The sequence below is a fragment of the Tupaia chinensis genome, unplaced genomic scaffold (genome assembly GCF_000334495.1).
Source record: "Tupaia chinensis unplaced genomic scaffold, TupChi_1.0 Scaffold000026_1, whole genome shotgun sequence".
Lineage (NCBI taxonomy): Eukaryota > Metazoa > Chordata > Mammalia > Scandentia > Tupaiidae > Tupaia > Tupaia belangeri.
Genome location: NW_006159456.1, coordinates 348,162 through 363,159, shown reverse-complemented (window position 1 = coordinate 363,159; position 14,998 = coordinate 348,162).

Below are 14,998 nucleotides of genomic sequence, written 5' to 3'. Positions count from 1 at the left end.
ACTGCTTAGGAGGCTGGGAGCTGCATGGGAAGCTGGGGTTTGACTCCCAGATCAACCTGAACACACTGGTGTGATTGTGCTTGCCCATAATCTGGCTAATTAGGATGCTAGGGCAGGATGATCCGATGAAGCCAAGACCCTATCAAAAAAACTTATCTCTGTCTTTCCCCTTTCTCTCTTGTTAAAAAGAAACCAACATTATGATAATAATCATCTCAAAGTATTGTTGTTAGAATTAATTTAACCATGGGACCAGCAGGTGGCGTGGTGGTTAAGGCGCTGGACACTCCCATATGGCTGACTACGGTTCGAGTCCTGGACCTCGTGACCTGGTGACTTACTTCCTCACTTTCCTCTCTCTCTCTCTCTCTCTCTCTCTCTCTCTCTCTTTCACTCTGTGTCTCTCTCTGGTCAAATTAAAATAAAGGAATGAATGAATAAGTAAATAAATAAATCTTTTTTAAAAATAATTAATTTAACCAAGGTAATATTTGCATGATGCTTTCCCTAATACCTTACACAGTAAGCATTCAATAAACTTTAATTATAATTGCCCCAAGTAAAAATTATCTCAGTAGTAAACTCCTATTGTTCTCCACTACAAATGCAACATTTTCATAGTAGGTACAAAACATCTGAGGAAGCACTGTGAATATCACAATGCTACAGCTGGAAGTGACGATTTGTGTTGTACAATCTCACAATGTCATACAGTGAGCAAACTCAAATCTGGGAAGGTAGAGCCTTTGCCTTTCTTTGGTCACACAGATTTGCCCAGTGACAAACTGCAGCCAAAACTCTGGGCCTCCTACTTCATATTCCAAACCTCTTGATCCTTGACCCTGCTCCTTTTCCTTCCATTGTGGCAGATATTTGAGTGTCCGCCAAAAAACTGGAACACACTAAAATCTGAAAATTTCCCACTGAAATACTAAATTCAGCAAGGCTATCAGGAAATTCTGCATTTGTACTACACATCTCCAACTGTGGATTAGGCTATTCTTGAAGTTTAATTCAAATGTAGGAAGAGAAATGGATTTACTGGGTTTAAACTTAAAAGTTTGTATTATCTTCATTTTATCATAGGTTATGCATTCAGTCTTCACACTAGTTTCAGTAAAAAAAAAAAATCTGTAAGAAAACCAGTGTGATCAAGTTAAATGAATACATTCTTCATTTGACCATTCTATGGTAGGAAAAAAGGCTACTTTATTGACCAAGAGAAAGGGGTTTTAAATATAACCATTTTATTAAATATAAAATATACTGAACAAATAGTAGGTGGTAGGTAGAAGAGAGTCAGGGAAGGAATACTTAACAGGCATAAGAATGTATAATTCTCTGTTGAAAAATGATGTATATGATAATATGCTTGATTTGGTTACCACATACTGCATAGATACTTAGAAAAACCACATTGTGTGCTATAGAGATGTATGATAATTAAATGTGAATAAGAAATCATAAAATAAAATGAAATTTAAAAAACAGGAAAAAGTGTGTGTGTATGTATGCATATATATGTATGTGTGTATATATGTGTGTGTATATATATATATGTACACATACACACACACACACACACACACACACATACATATGAAGACCTTCAAATATGAGTTTCTATAACAGATGCAATCCTTTTATAGAATCATGGGGTTAAATTCTCTCCTAAAAAAGGAAATGAGCGCTACCACAGAGGTCATAGTTTGGGTGAGAATCTCACATTCTCATCCAATAGCAACTACTTGTTGACCAGATCTCCCATGACAGAGAGGACCTACAGGTTCTCAGAATAGCATGGTATTGGTTATAAATGGAGATATTTAAGAATGATGGACATGAGGAAGAAGGACATGAGGAATGATGGACATGAGGGAAAAATGTAGCATTCTCTTTGGAGTTCTCAGACTCTAAGACTGAGAACTTGCTTCTGAGTCTTTGTCAGAGATTAGATTAAAAACTGCAGGTTGAGCAGTTGATGTGGTGATTAAGGTGCTAGATCACACATAGCTGACTTAGTGATTCTAGTCCCAGACATGGCAGCTTGAAAATCACCCTGGGTGTGTGCACTTACACGCCCAAAATCCCAAGAGGAGAATAGAGAAGGGATTACAGTGTGTCAATCCCCTTGGGGTGATTTCTCACTTTCCCTCTCTTTCTGTCTCTCTCTATCCCTCTCTACCAGGTGCAAGCTCCCCACAGCAAAAACCAAGAAGAGAAAGAAACTGCATTCATGTCATTCTTGTAACCCATCTGTATCTAATCGTAGCAGTAGTAGTAGAAGTATATCTACTATCTGAATGTTATTTTATAGGAGGGTGAGGTCTTCAAGAAGTTCATGGAAAACGCCTATATGAAAAAACTAAGCATGGATTTCAAAAATGTTTCACACCAAAATAAACTTGTACTTTAATTTTATTCTCTTCAGAAACTTACAAAGTCTCCTCACCTATTCCTGATATTTCCAGGTACTATTCACCTACTATCTTACTCATTTCTTTCTTAGAATAACTCTATAGCAAAAGTCTTATTAGATATCCATTTTGCAGTTGCAAAACTTGAGGCTCAGGAATAATAGATGAGTTGATCAATGCTAAACAGAAGATTAATGGCAGATCTAGAATTTAATCCTGGCTGATTCTGGCTGTTCTCAACCATTATATTAAATTATCTTCCTTTATTGGGACCAGCAGTTAGCATAATGGCTATGTTGCTGGACTCTTATGTAGCCAACTGCAGTTCTAGTCCCAGACCCAGGGGCTTAAACTCTCACCCGGTGCGTATGCGTGCATGCCCAGGATCCTGAGAGGATAATGGAGGAGAAGGGATTGCGGCGTGGCCATCCCCCCCTGGGGAGTGATTTCTCGCTTTCTATCTCTCTATGTCTCTCTATCTTTCTGGCAAGTGCGTGTGTTCTATAGCAAAAACCTCTCCAAAAACAAAATAACAAAAATAATAATTATCTTCCTATTTTTTTACGTTCATCTCTTTTTTCCCCCCAATTAAATGTACTTTTCTGGTATAAAATGTTCACTTGCTGAGGATTTGCTCCTGTTTTTAATGCATATTTCTAGAATTCATTCTGTCTTTGTACTTTGTTGATGGAAGAGAAAAGACTAACAACAATAACACCTAGTATAATCCATTGTTGTATACATAGTAAATATCCAAAGTATTTGGTTAAATGACACAACATCTGAAACAAAACTTTTCCCCTTTGAATTTTCTGCCTAGGAAGAAACAGGATAGAAAGACGTTTACTCATTTAGGAATATTTAGGAGGTTTTCCTTGGTTAACCGGCATTAGATTTAAGTGGCCTACAACTCATATTCATGGTAAACAGATAAAACTTTGGTTCTTTCTCTATGATTTATAGACACCCTCAAGCAATGAAAGTAAATTTGTATCCAGAAAATCAGTTCTTTGTTCAGTTTGCATCTCTGTTACTTGTGCTAAAGAATTTGTTGGACCACTTAATTCTGGTTCCCATGAACATAAACATAGGGCTTTTGGAAAGACATTTGATAAACAGTATATACAAACACACACAACTACCATGGGACCTTGGAAAGTTCATGGGAAATGCATATTATGAAAACACTATGGATGATGCATCTCAAACCTTTTTGCTCTAAAACAAACTACTTTAATTTCATGAACATTTCAAGGTCTCCTTCTATGTTTTTATTTTATGCACACACATACGTACATGTGTGTATGTGGTCTAAAGAAAACATTTCTGAAAGAAAATTAGCATTGTATAGACAATTAGTTAATTAGCAACCTATAGCAAAGATCTCTAAATCCTGGCCTGTTGACCTCCCTACACTGATACACAGCAGGGGTGAAGGGTGGGACAGCTGGTAAACAAGAGAGCTTCATCTGTGTTTATAGCCACTCCCCATCAAGGTCTTGCAGCCTACATTCACCCTCCTGTCAGATAAGCAGCAGTATTGGCTTCTCATGGGGATGGGAACCCTATTGTTTTGTGATTATTTCACTGTGTATTGCAATGTGGTAGTGGTGGAAATGGGAAACCATGGTTGTGATGAAGTTGAGTCATCCCAGGACCAATCCTCACCCCCTCACACTTACATCCATAAAGGGATTGTCTTCCATGAAGTAGTTCCCTGGTGCCTGGAAGGTTGGGGACCACTGGCTTATAGAATAGCAAGGATATGGGACCGGCAGATAGTGTGATGGTTACATAGTTGGACTTCCTTGTCGAGTCATGGACCTGGCAGCTTGAACTCATGCTGGGCACGTGTGTGTGAGTGCCCAAAAATCCCAAGAGGAGAATTGAGGAAGGGATTGCAGTTTGGCCATCCCCCCAGGGGGTGATTTCTTGCTCTCTGTTTCTGTTTTTCTCTATTTCTCTGGCAAGTGCATGCATCCTATAGCAAAAATATCTCTCAAAAAAAAAAAAAAAGGAATATCAAAGATAAAATTAACATATATATGGGTATTTTATTGTTTTAAAAAAATAAAATTAAGAGAGATTTCACAGATACATGCTGTGCCAGAATGTTGACTCTGTTTATTCAAGAATACAGTGCCCAAAATATAACTGCATTATTCTCCTTAGCTCAGTCTGGAGGAAATAATATAAAGGGATGCCAATTGGCTGTGAGCCAGCATGTAGCTAGAGCTGTGAGCATTTAGTCTGGACCCAGTCAAGTACACACAACTGGGTCTCCTGTAGGTTCCTTCTCCATGACTTTGTCTTACCCTGTGGTCATTGGTAAGCTTCTTGCATCTGCCCTCCTAGTGTTTCAATCTACTCTTTCACAGAGCCCTGTCTATAGTAGCATCCTTACTTCCTCACTGGTACTGCTGTCCACAAATGTTTCTGTATGTATAGCGAATGATCATATATATACACACACACAATGGAGTAGGTTTCAGTCCCTTAGTAGAACAGATTGATAAAACCTTAAAACTACAACTCATGGAACTGGCATAAAAATATGTTTTTCTGCTGCCTCTTTTAAGCCTTACAGGTGTCCAGTGTTGGACGTCTGAAGACTTGCAGAAATTCCATAGCAAGCCAAAGAGGAAATCTGATTGTTCTAGGGGTACCTGCACAGCCTGCCTTAGCTAGAGTCCTCCAAATCATAGACCTCCAGAGAACTTTGCATGGACCACAGAGCAAAAAGTCTATAACATAAAAGTCGAGGACTTGGAAGCATAGTTAATAAAACTCTGTTTTCAGTAATATACCTTTTAGTTATAAATCACAACATAGAATGGGAATAGTAGTTGTCTATTAAAAAAAAACAGACATAGTATATAACCCTCTCAAAATTCTTTAGATGGCCAAGTTCCTCAATAAATAAATGTTTAATGATGATGGTTATTAGGCAAACGCCTATTTGCCCAATGTACATAGACGTTATTCCATAGATATACATACTTTGTGTGTCTATGGCTTCAAATATGGTTCTTTCACACCAAATGGAACAGCCAGAAGATATACTGACCCATGAGTTTGTCCTGGAGAAATGACCTTTTTGATGGCTCTGTGCCAGAAAACTAGTTCTTCTTTTCAAAATCCATGGACTCTCTGATGAAAAACAAATTATTTCCATTCTTAAGTTAGTTAAGCACTCTGCAACTACCGCTTAAAACCTAAGGCAATTCCTTAGAGAGGAGTCTCAAATTGGAATTAGGGAACGGAGCATGGTCCACTAGGAAATAGTAATGCATAAATTGAGCTCAACTATAAGGAAATGAATAAGAACAAAGTGTACAGAGGAAAAAGTAAGAAGAAAGACAGAAAATCACAATGCCATTAAATGCTTGGACTAAATGTAAAGTAAGTAGTCAGTAGTATACTTACTAGTTTATTCATATGAAGTGCTCCTACAATCTTCCTGTTTCACATAAAACCAGCAAGAAAAATGAGCAACAGGTCAGATGTCTCACTATTAGAAGATAGACTAAAACCCATAAGGAAAATAATGTAGGACAGGGAATCATGTAGTTTATTGAGATTTGCACCTAGGGCAGCAAAATTCTAGAAAGAAACCTTTACATGAAAGCTGAAGCTTCATGAGAGAATCAGAAAGCCCGATCCAAAAAACTGATAAGAGAACAAAGAGGAGGAAAAAAGATAGAAAAGATGCAGAATGTGGAGTGAATTAACAAATTCATAACCCAAAATGTGGATAAAATCAATAAACAATTCAGCCAATCAACTAGGTGGCCAGTCAGTGAGACATAGACCTTTCTAGCTCCTGGATGAAGGGCCCTTTGCAGTTTCCTGTGTGGTGAGTAACTCGTGGTCAAAGCTAAACCCACCTTTGCAGAGCGTGCTTGAACTTACATATTGCCTTTCTTTTAAGTGGTCATATTTAGTTAATAATTTGTTCTGTGCAACTAAACTATTTTTAATGCCTTGTTATTTGCAAACAATAAGAAATTTAATGTTGGCAGCCCAGAAAGTAGCACAGTAGTAACACAAAATACTGCTAGACTGACCAACATGGGAATGTCTCATGTTCCTATCTGGAAACACTCTTAACATACTAGGTATGCCCATGGTCGGAGCTAGCTGAAGCTGGGGGGTCAATCACTGCATCAGGACCCTGTTAGGGATGCCTATCTCTTGTCCCTCTCTCTCTTTTTCCTTCTTGCTCATGAAGAAAGAAACAAACTTTTTTTAAAAAGTAATTTAATATTGGTTATGTATATAATAAAAAGGACTCCAAAAGCATTAGGAGGAAATGTAGTGTGGGCAAAAACCTATAGTTGGAATTGTTATGTGGATAGAGAGGGTAGGAATAGAGAAATCAGAGGCTTTAGTATAGAAAAAATGTTTTGAGGAATTTGCTTTGAACTGAACAGAGAACTGGAGCTACTGAGGCAGAGGTTTTTATGTTTTTAAGATGAAAGTAAAAGTATGATTTATGCTGAAAAGACGCATGCATAAGAAAGAAGGAAATGAGGCAGGAAGATGGGAAAGAATTGCTAAAGGCCTGGCTTTGAATAGGTGAGAAGGATAGAGTTCTAGGGAGGATAGATATTTGTGAGGGAGGAACTGATGGTAATATTCTCCTGATCATCCCTGTTTTCTCTATAAATAGTAAGTAATGTCATCACCCAAGACTGAAGAGTAGGAAGAAGGTATTGGAAATGTGAGGGGAAAGAAGACACCAAGTTTTGCACCTGGGAAGGTGCAAAAGAGAAAACAGAATAGAGAGGTATGCAGTGTGGTTGCTGAACTATATTCCACATTCACTTGAGCTTCATGCTCATGAATTTAACATGAGACCAGTCAATAGGGCTACACCATCTCCCTCACCCTCACTGAGAAGCAGTTATAGTCGTGCAGTTTGCCAGAGCATCGCAGTGAGCCAAATTTGGGATTTTTGTCAAGTATGATGAAAAAAGAGGACAAGAGAGTTGGTCATACAAGGTAGTGGTTTTATCAACTGCAGAGGAATCTAAGCTGTGGAGTCAACAAAGTGTGAACTTGAATGGGGGTTGGCAAAAAGGTAGCAGGTGGAATGATGACTGTGAGTGGATCAGTGGAGTTTCAGACTGGTTTGTGTTTAGGGACTGGAGGGAGGAAGCAGAAAAGATGAGAGGTGATACTCTGAGAATGAAATGCCAAAAAATGAGATCATGGGGGGACCTGCAGGTGGCATGGTGGTTAAGGGTGCTAGACTCCCACATGGCTGACTGAGGTTCGAGTCCTGGACCTGGTGGCTTGCTCTCACTTTCTGTGTCTTTCTCTCTCTTGCTCTGTTCCTCTCTGGTCAAATTAAAATAAATAAATAAAGTTAAATAAAATGATTCTTTTTAAAAAATACACCTCTAATCACCAAATTTAAGAAAAGAAGAAGATAATAAAAGTGAGATCATGGAAGTGTTGGCTAATTTGAGCATTGACACAGTATAAGGGATGAAACCACAGAGATAGGGACAAGATTACTGGGAAAGGAAGCTAATGACCTGAAATACAAGGTGCTGGAAGGATGGTCTCTATGGTGATTAAAATCCCCAAAATGAAAGCCAGTAGTATGGTTGAAGAGAGCGACAGTGAGCTAGGACTTGACTATTCAAAGAATGGTTCAACAGCCTTAGCCTCATCTGGGTTCTTGTTAGATATGCAGAATCTGAGGGCCCTCCACAGAACTAATGCACCAAAAATAAACTCACACTTTAATTTCATTTTTTTCACAAACTTTAAAAAATTTGTTTTACGTTTATTCATCTATTCAATTAGAGAGAAGAATACACACTCCAGACAGGGGTCTAACACTGAGATCCACCTCTAGTTTCAGCCACCCAGGTAATTGGCACACACTTGCCTGGCCTCTTCAGGGAAGTCTCTAGACATAAAGCCTTAACCTTCCTATGTGGACCTGCCTTGCAGAGAGTTGAGTATTACTACTGTGTCACACTGTCTGGTCCCTCCATGAAATTTTTCAAGTATCATTGTATACATGAAGGGATAACAAATACATACCTTTTTTAAAAACCTGACAATGTGAGACTACAGATGGCATAATGGTTATGTCGCCAGACTCCCATGTGGCCAACTGCAGTTCAAGTCCTGGACCCAGAGACTTAAAACACACTGGGCCCATGTGTATGTGTGCCCAAAGTCTCAACAGAAGAATGATAGAGAAGAGACTGCAGTATGGCCATCTTCCCTGGCTAGTGATTTCTTGCTTTCTGTCTCTCTGTCTCTCTCTGCCCCCCAGTAAGCACATCCTGGGAAGGTGCAAAAGAGAAAACAGAATAGAGAGGTATGCAGTGTGGTTGCTGAACTATATTCCACATTCACTTGAGCTTCATGCTCATGAATTTAACATGAGACCAGTCAATAGGGCTACACCATCTCCCTCACCCTCACTGAGAAGCAGTTATAGTCGTGCAGTTTGCCAGAGCATCGCAGTGAGCCAAATTTGGGATTTTTGTCAAGTATGATGAAAAAAGAGGACAAGAGAGTTGGTCATACAAGGTAGTGGTTTTATCAACTGCAGAGGAATCTAAGCTGTGGAGTCAACAAAGTGTGAACTTGAATGGGGGTTGGCAAAAAGGTAGCAGGAAGGATTGATGACTTTGAGTGGATCAGTGGAGTTTCAGACTGGTTTGTGTTTAGGGACTGGAGGGAGGAAGCAGAAAAGATGAGAGGTGATACTCTGAGAATGAAATGCCAAAAAATGAGATCATGGGGGGACCTGCAGGTGGCATGGTGGTTAAGGGTGCTAGACTCCCACATGGCTGACTGAGGTTCGAGTCCTGGACCTGGTGGCTTGCTATCACTCTCTGTGTCTTTCTCTCTCTTGCTCTGTTCCTCTCTGGTCAAATTAAAATAAATAAATAAAGTTAAATAAAATGATTCTTTTTAAAAAATACACCTCTAATCACCAAATTTAAGAAAAGAAGAAGATAATAAAAGTGAGATCATGGAAGTGTTGGCTAATTTGAGCATTGACACAGTATAAGGGATGAAACCACAGAGATAGGGACAAGATTACTGGGAAAGGAAGCTAATGACCTGAAATACAAGGTGCTGGAAGGATGGTCTCTATGGTGATTAAAATCCCCAAAATGAAAGCCAGTAGTATGGTTGAAGAGAGCGACAGTGAGCTAGGACTTGACTATTCAAAGAATGGTTCAACAGCCTTAGCCTCATCTGGGTTCTTGTTAGATATGCAGAATCTGAGGGCCCTCCACAGAACTAATGCACCAAAAATAAACTCACACTTTAATTTCATTTTTTTCACAAACTTTAAAAAATTTGTTTTACGTTTATTCATCTATTCAATTAGAGAGAAGAATACACACTCCAGACAGGGGTCTAACACTGAGATCCACCTCTAGTTTCAGCCACCCAGGTAATTGGCACACACTTGCCTGGCCTCTTCAGGGAAGTCTCTAGACATAAAGCCTTAACCTTCCTATGTGGACCTGCCTTGCAGAGAGTTGAGTATTACTACTGTGTCACACTGTCTGGTCCCTCCATGAAATTTTTCAAGTATCATTGTATACATGAAGGGATAACAAATACATACCTTTTTTAAAAACCTGACAATGTGAGACTACAGATGGCATAATGGTTATGTCGCCAGACTCCCATGTGGCCAACTGCAGTTCAAGTCCTGGACCCAGAGACTTAAAACACACTGGGCCCATGTGTATGTGTGCCCAAAGTCTCAACAGAAGAATGATAGAGAAGAGACTGCAGTATGGCCATCTTCCCTGGCTAGTGATTTCTTGCTTTCTGTCTCTCTGTCTCTCTCTGCCCCCCAGTAAGCACATGTGCTCTAAAAGCAAAATCTAAAAAACAAAAACAAAAAACAAAACAAAACAAAAAACTTGACAATGATATCTACTAATTTTAAGAAATTGGATACTTCTGGAAGAAAAGAGATGAAGACAGAGTTTTAGCTATATTTTTAAGGCTCATTGAATTGAAGCAAATATACAAATTATTAACATCTGCCAGTGTGAACTTTAGTGTTACAATTATTTGAAATGGTTTTTATTTTAAAATTACCTACAAAAATAATACATAATGGAGAAGGGATTTTAATTTACTCCTTGGAAGATGGACACAGAGACTCTTTATAAATAATAGTACAGTTCATCTAGCTATCCCTTATTTCTTTAATACGTAACCACAAAACCCCATCTCAATCCTGGAACATCCTTCCCTCTTCCTGTCTTTCTCTAGAAATGGGGATCAAGGTAAATCCTATTTACTTATCCTTAGCAATTTACCTTTTATGTTGTTTTGCCCGTTCCTTCCAGAGTCTTCCTAATACACATATTTCATAACCAAATGGTGTTTTAGCATGTAAATGATATTTTGCCTTATACAAGTTTCTTCCCTGAAAGGAAGTTGATGCCAATTATTAACCGGTAAAGAGAGGAGAAAGGGAATTCTTAAAAAATCAAAAATGCTCCAGCACAAGTCAAATGTTCCACTCTTTACCTACTAATACTACATCTTCCCTCTTGGTAGCGTATGAGCTTCGAGTTTATTTTCTGGTGACGATGATGATGAAGTTGAGATGGATTTTAGAGACTCTTAAGTGGAAGTAGTAATGGCTAAGAGATGCATTTATTTTTTTCTCATTACAGCATCAGGAATGATTGATTAGCATGATCAAGCACTGCTATTGTCTGAATGTGTCCACCCAAAATCCACATGTTAAAATTCGTTTGCTATTATATTAAGAGGGTTGATAGGCCAGCTCCACAGTGTAGTGGTTAAGAGCAGAACAGAGGAAACCCAATCACATATGGCTAGTCAGGGTTTGAGTTCTGGCTCTGATGACTTGAAGAACACAATGGATGTGGGTATGCATGTGCCCAGACCCTGATGAGATGGAGAATTAGACGACAAAGAACTGTGGGATGATTAGGCTCTACTGGAGGGGGAAGGTCTCTCATTCTCTCTCTCTCTCTAGCGTACACATGCTCTCTAACATTAAGCAAACAAAATAAGAAGAAGATGGTAGAAAGTGAATCAAGGTTGGGCCTTTGGGAGGTAGTTAGAATTAAATCACGTCACCAGGGTGGGGACCTTATAATTGAATACAGGTGGCTTTTTAAGAAGAGGGAGAGAGACCAGAGCTGATACATACTCTTGGCCTCTTGTCGTACGATGCCCTGTGCCACCTCAGGACTCTACAGAATCCCCACCAGCAAGAAGGTCCTCACTAGATGTGGCCCCTCCACCTTGGACCTCCAGAATCATGGGATAAATAAACTTTCATTTCTTATAAATTACTCAGTCTGTGTATTCAGTTATAGTAACACACACACACACACACAAAAAGTAAAACAAGTATTTTAGGTGAAAGACATTTTTGTGTGTGTTTTATTATTAGCCAATAATCAAAACTCTCTCTTTTTATTTATTTTAAAGCAGTTTTATTTCAGTGTGGTAATTTCAATCTCATATCTCTCTTGTATACCTGCCGAGTTTTATTTAAATACAGAGTGCATGCAATGTGACTGTTAAAACAACAAATACAATATAGAATTACATTAATAGGTATCCAAATCAAGAAGCTATGCTGCATGACAGTATTTCTCCTTTTTTTGTTGTTGTTATCACCCTCTAAGGAGTCTTTCTGACATGTTTTCATAATAGCAACTTTCCCCATGAAATTTTAATACCACAGATATATTATACTTCTTTTTATGTATTGTGTGTATGTAAAAGAGAGCTTTATATAAAAAGAGTAATTTTTTTTTTGCTCACCAAGAACCGATTTTGACCCCTTGTGGGTAGTAACTTCCCTGCTGAGAATGTACGCAGGATGGTAAGGTCCTCCATTACTAAACTCACAAACTGATTTTAGAAGCTTTCCTTCTATCTTTTCTTGTTTAATCACCATTGCAACACAGATGTGCTCACAATATATTAAGTCATAGAGATTAGTATTTAATCAGAATGAAGTAATTCTGTAAATAAACAGGGACAATTGAATATTTTTTGCCCATCCCACTTTCATCACTGGGGATTTGATCATTCTCTTAAGACTGACTGTTTCGAATGCATATCGATTTTTCTTTTGTTCCTTTTGTTCCTTCCTTAGTTGATCACAATGGTTCTCAAAGTTTAATTAACAAAATTTCTATACAGAATCGTACACACAACATCATACAAATGGTTTTAAAAAGTTCATGGACAATGCATATTATGAAAAAAGTGATGCATGTATTTCAACAATTATTTAAACCAAAGTTAACTGACATATTAATCCCATTTTTCCATGGTGGTTTTTTTTTTTTTCTTTTGGAGAGGTTTTTCGCTATAGGGCACGTGCGCTCACCAGACAGATAGAGGCAGAGAGACAGAGAGAGGCAGAGAGGCAGAGAGAGGCAGAGAGGCATTCCCCCAGGGGGAAGGCCAGGCTGCAATCCCTTCTCCTCCATTCTCCTCTCGGGGTCTTGGGCACGCATGCACACGTGCCTGGCATGAGTTTTAAACCACCGGGTCCAGGACGTGAACCATGGTCGACTACTTGGGAGTCCAGTGACATAGCCATTAGGCTAACTGCTGGTCCTATTTCCATGATGTTTTTGAAGTTTCCTTCTATGACCTCTCCATTATGAATTAAAGACATTTTTCAGGGTAATTCTGGCTGTACACAATTTTCACCTCACATACTGATTTTGGAACTTATTCATAGGATGATTCCATACAGTTCTGTGACCATTAGTCAGAGTCTGTATTCAATTCTTGGCACTAGTTTTAAGATAGACAATGACAAACTAAACTACACTTTTTTAGCTCATAATTATGAGACGGTGCCAAGAAAGAGTTATGTTAATTAGGGACGTTAGTTCAAGGAAGAGTGCTTAGGGAAGCATTAATAACTGTCTTTAATATTTTAGTAACTAGCAAAAGGATTAATTATTAGAGCAATCCCACAAAGGGTTTAATACTCCACAGTATGCCACTTAGCCATAGGATTATTAAGAGGTGAATAGGAGAAAAGTAAAGACTTTTTCACATGAATGTGTGAAGACATTCCCTCTTCCCTCTCTCCCAGGAAGATAGAAGTTAATCACTGAACTCAACTCTAGAACTTCATCAGTTAGAAGATGGCACCAGAGAAATCCATCCAACAAACCCTGCAAAAGCTATAGCTCTTATTGGGACAGGTGGAGTGTAATGATATGTGAAGCTGACCTGCATGGCAATCTGCTAGGTTCATGTCCAGAGACTTCTTCTTTGAACACATTAGCCTGTCTATGCCTATAATTCTGGGCTAGCCATGGCTAGGGGTCGATCTCAGGACAAAGACCCTATTGGAAGTTCTATATCTCTCTTGCTTGTTTACTCCCTCATGGAAAAAATAAACCTAAAACAAACAAAAAAATCTAGCCTTTATGTACCTTTAGTTTCTCCATATTTAGTTAGTTTCTTCAAATTCTTCCACAATTTGCCACCCTAGAAACTTAACGTCCTTTTTCTTTTTCTGCCTTGTCACTTCTCTATAATTGTGTTGTTTTGTTAAGATGGTACATAATCTGAAGTTCTAACCCCCCATTTGAGTTACTCACCACTGGGTGGTTCCATGTGTTTGCATAATACATGTATTAATAAGCTTTTGTTTGTTTTTCTCTTGTTAATTTGCATTGTATTAGTTAAATTTATAGGACCCCAAACAATGAATCTAAAGTAGGTAAAGATAATACAGTTTATTCTCCCCTACACCAGTTATGACTTCAGACTCTAAAGGAAGACCACCATGGTTTGAACTCTTTGACCCTAGGAAAGTTATATAACCAGTGTAATCCATGCCTTCATTTCCTTACCTAAAGATGTGGATATTAAGGACATTTACTTAATTATGTGGCCTTTTCATTCATGAGGTTAAAGTGAATATTAAATGAGGTAATATATTTATATATGAAGTGCTAAGAACACTGGCTAGCAGATATGCACTCTCCCAGGAAATTGCAACAGCTCTGCAATACGGATTGCTGATATGAGAAAAGATTTCCTCACAATATAGTGAACACCCCTTTGCTAGAAGCTCTTGAGCAGAACCTGGCTGAGGATCTGTCAGTAATACTGCAAAGCAGAATAGATCATAAGCAAGGGGTTTTTGTTCCTTTCTTAGTCAATCACAATGGTCCTCCAATTTTAACAGGAGGACTTCTATACAGAATTGTATACAGTGTCCTGGTTTAGGTAGTCTCTCAGACTCTCTCGAGTCTAGGACTCGGGTGCATGCAAGACTGTGTGTATCCAGAATCACCTCCCTAATTATCTCCAGGTTTAAACTACTTGAATGTTTGGCTTGCAGAAAGTTGTTTGCAAAGTTGACCAATAAACAAAATCCCACACTGCAGTGGCCTGAAAATCTCTATGTGGTTAGTGATGTGTCTCCATTCCTGTTCAACCACAGCACGGAGCACACTGGCTACCTGAATGTTGGGACTGAGTGACCAACCTCCTAGGTCTTTACACTGAATAATCTTTGTTAGCCACCCAATGAATGAACAAATGCC